Source organism: Tursiops truncatus, chromosome 3, assembly GCF_011762595.2.
Source record: "Tursiops truncatus isolate mTurTru1 chromosome 3, mTurTru1.mat.Y, whole genome shotgun sequence".
NCBI classification, from domain to species: Eukaryota; Metazoa; Chordata; class Mammalia; order Artiodactyla; family Delphinidae; genus Tursiops; species Tursiops truncatus.
The window spans coordinates 119,693,549-119,702,866 of record NC_047036.1 but is presented as its reverse complement, the minus strand read 5'-3'; the positions used below and the strand labels follow the sequence as shown (position 1 = coordinate 119,702,866).

Genomic DNA, 9,318 nt, shown 5'->3' with positions numbered 1-9,318 from the left:
CCAGTTCTTATGCTTGTTCTATTTTTACAGCATAATTATTAGGAAAAAATTTGTTCCAGGAACAATCACAAAACAATCCAAACCCAATCAGTTGAATAACCACAGTCATCATCATTATCATCATTACTCTTATAAGAAGGTGGCAAGGTTAACCTGGTATAAAAAACAACAACAACAACAAAACAGAGTCCAGCAAGCTTAAAATTCTTGAATGTTCTCTCTGTGTTAAATTCAAACTGAGGCAGTGTGCCAGAGAGGTGGGGCCTGTGGGACAAGATGGAGTTGAAGCAGGTCCTGAAGCTCCGGCTGCAGCAGGTCAGTGGCCACAGCGGCCTCTGCGGCTATCTACAGGTTTTTCTCAGGGCAAATGATGTGAGGGTTGGCGCATTAGTGGGGAAACACAAATATGGAAACAAATGCTGCAAAGACAACAAGCAGTTTTTTGGCCGTCACCGATGGGTTATATATACTACTGAAATGAATGGAAAAAACACATTCTGGGAGACTTCCCGGGTGGCACAGCGGTTAAGAATCTGCCTGCCAATGCAGGGGATGTGGATTCAATCCCTGGTCCCGGAAGATCCCACATGCCGTGGAGCAACGAAGCCTGTGCGCCACAACTATTGAGCCTGCGCTCTAGACCCCACGAGCCACAACTACTGAGCCCGCACGCCACAACTACTGAAGCCCATGCACCTAGAGCCCGTGCTCTGCAACAAGAGAAGCCACCGCGGTTAGAAACCTGTGCACCGCAACCCAGAGTAGCCCCCGCTCGCTGCAACTAGAGAAAGCCCGTGCAGCAACAAAGACCCAATGCAGCCAAAAATAAATAAATATGTTAATTAATGAATGAATTTTGAAAAACACATTCTGGGGTGTGGATGGAAGCATGGCGCCCCCCTGAACGGCATCGTTGGCTTCACTCTATGACTGATGATCCTCCAACAACAAAACCACCTACTGCTAGTAAATTCATGTGGACAAACCATAAATTCAACGTGAGTGGCACTCCACAACAATATGTACCTTATTCTACCACTAGAAAGAAGATTCAGGAGTGGGTCCCACCTTCAACACCTTACAGGTAAAGGCAATGAAAAACAATTTACATGTAAAATATGGGGCTTTTCCTGTAGTAGTATTTTTACTGCTTACTGTTAACTTGATTAAAGTTATTTGATAAATAAATAAATAAGTAAATTCAAACTGAGAAATTTACATTCTCTTTATTCCTTTTACCAAACTCCATATCCTTGTTCAAGAAAATAAGCTTTCAGGAGTGGTTTGTTTTTTTTTTTTGGAACAACTTAAATGGCAAGTCCAAAATCAATTGGTTCTGACACAACAGTGATTTTGATGAGTTAACTGCCGATGAATATACCATATGGATGAAATTTTTCCTGAAATGCATGTGGGTATGTTTAAGGGTAGAGCACTCGGGGCAGAACATATTCCAAGCTTTTCAAAAACCCATGTATTTGCAAAAATCATTTGATGCACTTTTTTTTTTTTTTTCTGATTCAAAATCTAACCTATTTCAAGGACAAAGAATTCCTGATCTTTTCTAGGCATCTTTACTCTTCGTTTCTGTATGAGCACTTTCCTTACCATCTTCAGAGAGGGAAAACGTCCAGCTCCAGAAACTAGGAGCTTATCCACACCCTCAAGTCTACAAGCAAAGCAGCAGGCTGGGAAAAAGAGACACTGAAATTCGTTTCCAGTGGAGTGGCTGATGTTGGGCTACTCTGTTCAACCGTAGCAGCCCACAGTTGCTCTGATATTTTTCTTTAGCCATACCATCCTATTGATTCATATGGAGTTTAGGGTCAAGTCTCTTCTCCTGAACTGCTATCAAGCCAAGTTTCCCCAATCCCACAATGGAAACCATCACTGAATTTTGAATTTAAATACAGGAACATATAGTTATCCTCATTAGCCTTTATCTTGTTGGTTTTGATTCACTGCTTTAGTATATTAAAGTTATTCTGAATCCTAACTCAGTCAGACATTCAGGAGGAGTTACAGTATACAAGCACATCTGAATCTAATGTCAATGCATTTAGTGTTTAGTCTGTTATCAGTGGTATTCTAGATAAGATTCAGAATCCTTCTCAAACAGTGTTTCAATCCCTGCTACCAATTATTCTGGGTTGACATTTGAGATCACATTTATTCACTGTGCCTGATTTAGATATTCCCTTTTCTCTTCATTGGAATTATTCACAAATAGGCAGTCAAAATTACCATCTTTAGTACCTACATCTCTTGATCTAGATCTCTTTTAGAATTTTTGCCATAATAATCGTGCTCAGGTCATTTGAAAGCTATCTCCAAAACCTGGGACACACAGCTGAGTGCCTAGAATCACCTAGCTTTAATGGCAGGGTCACCTTCTCCCAGGTCCTCATCCTTTCCACATCATTAATCAGTGGACTTTTACCCGAAGCAACCTCTTGTGGGTTTGTGTGTGTGTGTGTGTGTGTGTGTGTGTGTGTGTGGAATCAGAACCCAAATTACTTCTATTTTTTTATTTTTTACATCTTTATTGGAGTATAATTGCTTTACAATAGTGTGTTAGTTTCTGATTTATAACAAAGTGAATCAGTTATACATATACATATGTTCCCATAGCTCTTCCCTCTTGCGTCTCCCTCCCTCCCACCCTCCCTTTCCCACCCCTCTAGGTGGTCACAAAGCACGAAGCTGATCTCCCTGTGCTATGCGGCTGCTTCCCACTAGCTATCTATTTTATGTTTGGTAGTGTATATATGACCATGCCACTCTCTCGATTTGTCAAGCACTTGTCACATTCTATAGAAAAAATAACAAGCAATAGACATTAACTATCATTTCTATTGATACCAAGCTAGGTAAAAAAATATGGAAAATACTTTCCTAATAAAAGATTATATAGACCAAAGGCAAGAGCGTACTACTTCCTCCATTTTATATTCCATCCAAGAGTCTCATCCGTTGTGTTAACAATACCTGTGAGATGGTTCTTGTTTTCTATGTTCCATTGTCAAATTAATCTTGTTCATCACCTCTTAAGTATCTGTATGCAGACGATAAATTTAGCGAAGGTGGGAGTTTTGACTTGCCTCCACAAGCCCCGTGCTGAATGTGGTACCTAGTATATGTTAGAAGGCCAATAAGTGTTTAACGAATGATGAATGTGAGATTTAAACACTATTTCTTATTGTTTTTTCCAAGAAGTATTAAGTTCTTCCACTGTCATAGTTTGTATATAAAAGCAGTTTGAATAAGAATGAACAATTTGCTATGTGTATCAAATTTAATTTTCTGAATTTGGTAAATCAGAAGAATTTACTTTGAAATCAAAGGTGGGAGTTACTGATTTTCAACCTCTCTCATCTCTCCCCATCTCTCTTCATCTTGAGACACACACGCGAATACACACACACAAACAACGGAGGAAGTTTAGTGAGCGTATTATTTTGTTCAGTAACAGAAAGGGATTTGCACACAGAGCTATCCAGACTGTCCCTTCGTTCCCTCTCATGTACAAGAATATTTTTTGCTAAACGGGTGGTATGGGTTATGCCACAGCTCTGGAATCAAAGAGGAGCAAAGGGCCTCCCATAAAAACAGTCATCAGATTCATCTTACTTAGCCTGGTAACCAGCTAACCAGGTAACCTTTGACAATCCTATAACCTTCTGCATTCACCCAAAACAAACAAAACAGTGCCTGGTTCCAAAAGGAAGTAGAGGAGAAAATGAAATATTTCTGTCCCATTTACTTTTCAAGCAAAAGACAAAATGTAAGGTAGGATGTAATACGAAAAGCGCAGGTTCAGTAAGATCACAGTAGCTAAGCCACTGTGGGTACAAAGTGTATATTTTTGAGTGTACCTGGTGCTTTCAAATCAGGACATTATAATAACTGAAAATTATAGGTCAGTGATGGAAACTCATGGTTAAGAGCACAGCCTTTGAGGTTATGCAGACCTGAGTTTGAGTTCCTGTTTTGTCACTTTTTTCCTGTGTGCCTTGAACTAATTATTTCATCTCTCTGTGCCTCAATTTCCTCAGCTGTAAAGGGGATATTTACAGTTTCTATTTAACAAGGAGGTTGTAAAAATTAAATGAAAGAACACAGGTGAAGCCCTCGCAAAGTGCCTGGCACAAAGAAACACTTAATAAAATGTTTATTATTATAGCCATGGGTCTTACATTAATCCAAGAGGAATTAATTTGGCAGGAAGGTCGATAGATTGAATAGAAATAGCACAGAAGTGTCTTATCACCGAGAACATAGCCTTTCTGAGAAATCAGCCTCCCAGCAAGGCCAATAGCTAATTACAATTCATTTGGAATGAAAGGGGGGCAAATATGCCATTGTAAGAATCAGCATGGAGAATGGCTAATGAGGACATGGTTTGAGGAAGAAAGAACACCAGTCAGTCTAGTGTGCTGTGGACAGAACCTCTAGCCAGTGGTCCCGAACAAGAGCATCTATCTGAAAATCTTCACGGCTCCATCCAAGAGCTGAATTAGAGTCCTGAGAAGCTAAGTCAGTCTTGGCACTTTGGTAGCCAACCAGTGGTGCCTTGGGAGCTGACTAACACCCTTTCTAAGACACACTGTGTGGGCGGGTCACGACGTACATTGCGCCGGGGGTCTCCAGGGTGACTGAGATTGGAGGTCCAGAGTAGCAGTCCTGCTGGTGGAAGCTGACTCCACGTACAGGTCTATGTTTCATTAACTCCTTTCACTTGAGATCCCCCAGAGACCTCCATCTGGCCTCATGGAGCTCACAGCTCAGGGAGAGTGTGACCAGATTGGAGTGACAGTATGGGGTGATGGGTGCCCTGGCAGAGATACATGCAGGGTATTTGTGGAGCTCAAGGAAGACACATGTAACCAGTTTTCTTGGAGAAAACACCTTGGATGGGACATGAAGAATGAATAGGGTTAGAATGACAGTAGGAGCGGAGTGGGGGAGGAGAAGAGAGGAAAGAGCATGGGCAAAGGGCCAGATGTGGAGCAACAGCGTGGCATATTTGAGGGATTAAAAAATGGTCTGTGCAGCTGCAGCAGGGAGTAGGGAGTGCGTTCATTTTGGTGACGGATGGCCAGTATTAATTTGTACTTATTCTGTGCCAGGCCTTTGACAAGCAGACCCATTATGAGTATTAGCTCACTAAACCTGCACAGCAACCCTCTGAGGTAGGGACCGTCGTTCGCCTCGTGTTACTGAAGGGGAAACTGTGACTCAGGAAGGTTAGGATTCATGATATTAAACCTGAACCAAAGGTGTCACCTCCTGGAAGTGAACTGAGATTTCTACCCAGGCTGTCTGGCGTGCACGCTCACACTCTTAGCCGTGGTGCCTCCCCACAGGCACGGGGTCCTGCCACTGCAGGCACCTCGCCACAAGGGTTTTAAGACACAGGGGATTGGAAAGTGCTTTTGTGTAGAAGTTTATGTCTTTGGCTTGCCTAAAGTTAAATCGAAATTGTATGTTCCCCCCCCGCCCCCCCAAAAAAACCTCTCCAATTTTTACACAAGTTTTACCTCTACAGACTCCCAATTCCTGCAAAGTCTTGATTAAGACTATTTTGAAATCCTTTGGGGGAAAAAAAAAACCCAAAAATCTGCCGTATCTGAGAGGGCTGTTCCGTCTGGGACTCAGGCAAAGTTCCTGAGTGTGCCTGAGGCTGGAGTTCTCCTTCTTCCAGAGGAAGGAGCTTCCAGGTAGCCATGTGAGAAAGAAGAAAAGTCACTCTGTATATGTAACTTTTCCACACCATACAATAGCCAACTAGAATACTGGCCACTGTTCGGGTCTTACAGCACCTAGATGTGCTACGTAGGAGATGATCAAAGAAATATTGGGAATGGATAGACAAGAGCATGAGTAAATAAATGAAAGAAGTTTCTGTTGCTTATTTGTTCCTTGGCTTTCTCCTTTACGTGGTATATGATAGTGTAAAAGAGAAACATCTCTGACTAGGTTCAGAAGTTATAAGGACAGGTACAACTTCTATGACCACAAAAGTAATACCATCTTGAAGAGATTTTGCACACCCACGTTCACAGCAGCATTATTCACAGTAGCCAAAAGGTGGAAGCAACCCAAGTATCCACTGATGGATGAATGGATACACAAAATGTGGTATATGCATGCAGTGGAATATTGCTTAGCCTTAAAAAAGAAGGAAACTCTGATACGTGCTACAACATGGATGAACCTTGAAGACCTTATGCTAAGTGACATAAGCCAGCCACAAAAAACAAATGCTGTATGATTCCACTTATGTGAGGTACCTGAAGTAGACCAATTCATGGAGACAGAAAGCAGGATGGTGGTTGCCAGGCACCAAGGAGCAGGGGATAATGTGGACTTATTGCCTAATGGCTACAGAGTTTCAGTTTTGCAAGATGAAAACAGTCCTGGAGATGGATGGTGGTGATGATTGCCTAGCATTGTGAACGTACTCCATACCACTGAACTCTACACTTAAAAATGGTTCATATGGTAAATTTTACGTCATGTGTATTTTACCACAGTTTAAAATTTTTTAAATGAAGGCAAAATAAAGATATTTCCAGACATAAATAATGCAAACTATTACAGTTTAATTATAAGCATTAACATATGATATTATTATATTATAATATATACTTTGTGTAACATACAACTATACTATAATTATTGTCATAGCTAACATCTACTTTACACACTATATTATAATGTAATGATAATCTAACAATAATAATAACTGCTATTATAGCTAACATCTATTGAGCACTTACCATGGGCCAAATTCTGTACTGATTATTCTTTGCTTTATATGCATAGAATAATACTGTGTGTCAGCTACTATTATTTTTCCTATTTACAGATCAGGAAAGTGAGGTACACAGATGTTAAATAACTCTCAAAGGCATACAGCTAATAAATGCAGCTGTGATTATTCTAAAGGAATAGCTGAAGAGTGGTACCTGCATTGACATCTTAGGGCTAGACAAGCATGTTCGATGCACCTGACCAGTAGTTTGGAGTAGCCAGCTCAGACGTCCCAGTAGTTTCCAACCTCACACCAAAATTCCCCAGCTACAACTGATCGATAGTAATAGTAAGAGTAAAAGGGGCTCCCAGAGGCCTGGTACCAGAGTGAGGAGTTCGGATGCATTAACTTGTCCAAACTTCCCAACAACCATAGGAGGTAGGTGCCACTATTTGCCCCATTTTACAGATGAGGAAACTGTGGCATGGCGAGGTTAAGAAGCTTGCCCAAGGTCATACAACTAATAAGTAGTGGAGCCAGGATGTAAACCCAGGCAGTCTGATGCTGAACTTTGTGTGCTAACCACAAGGCCAGTTTCTTAAATTGTGACCGAGATTTAACTTCCTAGTATTTTTCGTAATAATTATAACAGTTAAAACTAATTGAGCACTCACCATATATGGGGCTAAATGCTGCCAATATGTTACTTCCTGAATACCCCAAAAGGACCCTGTGAGGGAGGTGCTGTAATCGCCCCACTTTACAAGAAAAGAGAATGTCCCAGGGCCTCCCCACTAGCAAGAGGTGGAAGCAGGATTCAAATCCAGGTGGTCTGATGCCAGTTGTACTCCTCGAGATGCCCCCCTGCCTACTCAGAGTGGCGACCTTGCATCATCATACAGGAGAGAGTTAGAACTGCAGGCTCTTGGACCCTCCTCCAGACTGAATGAATGAGAATCTGCATTTTCACAAGCTCACAGGTGATTCGTGTGCAGATTGAAGGTTGGGAGATGCTGGACTGCATTTCCCTCCCTTCCTGGAAGGCAGGCCGTAAGGATACAGCAGTAAACAACATAGACAAGGTCCTGTCTTCCAACAGCTTCCACACTGGTGGAGGGAGGCAAAAGGGACCACAGATAAAGAAAGGATTTCAAAAGTGGTAAACCTGGGGTTCTTCTCAAGATGCAGTTTCCTGGTCTTCCTCCAAGACGTACTGAGTCTGAGTCTTGGGGGGTGGAATCTTGGAAATATGCTTTTCACAAGAGAATTTAGATGCTCGCTGAAGTTAAGGACCACTGTCCCCCCTGGTAAGGCACAGGGGAAGAATCAGAGAAGAGAAGAGAACACCAGCATCTTTCCTACTCTTCTTATGGGCCCAGCCCTTAGGACAAGAGAGAAACATCTCCAGTAGGCTAAACAACTGACAATCCGAAGATGAAGAATTGAACTTGGCCCTCTCTATGCATTAATTTAAAACACTGAACTTCAGAGATCCACTGATGCTACTTAATATGGTGCACGAGGCTGTAGGCACTCACAATTGACCCTGAGGGTATTGACCCGTTCCTATGGAAACAGGTGTTGCTTGTGAGCCTGCCCTTGCCCGTCTGCTGCACAGCCCCTGCACCCTTGGGACAGGTTGAACATGACAGTGGCAGCCAGGCCCTAAGCAGCCACTGACCGTGCCCTGAGCATATCCCAGCTCGTATGAGGCACTGGCTCGATGCACGGCTCCTACGGCATCTCGTACACAAATCTTTACTAGCAGCTCTGACTCTCTCATATTACTGACAGCCACTAGCAGGCCTCAAGGGAAAGAACTAGGGGAAGAAATACAGGCAAATTGTTCCCAAGACTTGGAGTTTGAAAAGACAAAACAGAAGAACCAAGAGGAAAGGAATAAGGTAGGTAACTTGCCTTTTTTCAAACGGTGATCAGAACCGTGATCAAAATGTAGAAGGGCTTACTACATGCCAGGCCCTGCTATAGGTACCAACAAGCCTCGCTTAATTCTACAACAGTCCTGTGAAGTCATCATTATTTTAATTGTCCCCATTTGACATGAAGATGCAACGCCGTCACTTTGCGTTGCATCTTTATGTCAGATGGGGATAATTAAAATAATAACGAGATGCCATTATCTCATTATTAGGGAGAGAGAGAAAGGAAAGAAAAGGGGGGGTGGGAACAGACGAAGGAAAGGACAGAAGGACGGAAAAAAGGGAGGGAGGAAAAAAGGGGCAGAGCTCTCAGCTTTCTTCAGGGATAGAAGGAAAAATGACTGTGGGAGACGTAAAGCAAAAGAAATTTCCCTGAAGAACAGGAATAATATGAGTGGATACTGACATTTTACCTTAATTTGGAACAATGGAAATACTCAAGAGATTAACTTGTTTCATGTTCTATAAACTCAGACAAAAATAAGTTGGCTGAATTTTAACCACCACTAAATACACACACACACACACACACACACACACACACACACACACACACACACACACACACACACACACATATCTTGGGAATGAATGGAAAATTTGGCAATCCGATTAACTGTA

General features: G+C 42.1%; 1 pseudogene; it reads left to right on the top strand.

Annotated features, from left to right (window-relative positions):
- Window positions 1-270: 270 nt before the first annotated feature.
- LOC101337255 (NADH dehydrogenase [ubiquinone] 1 alpha subcomplex subunit 12-like) lies at window positions 271-1,135 on the top strand (annotated as a pseudogene).
- The last annotated feature ends 8,183 nt before the right edge of the window (window positions 1,136-9,318 follow it).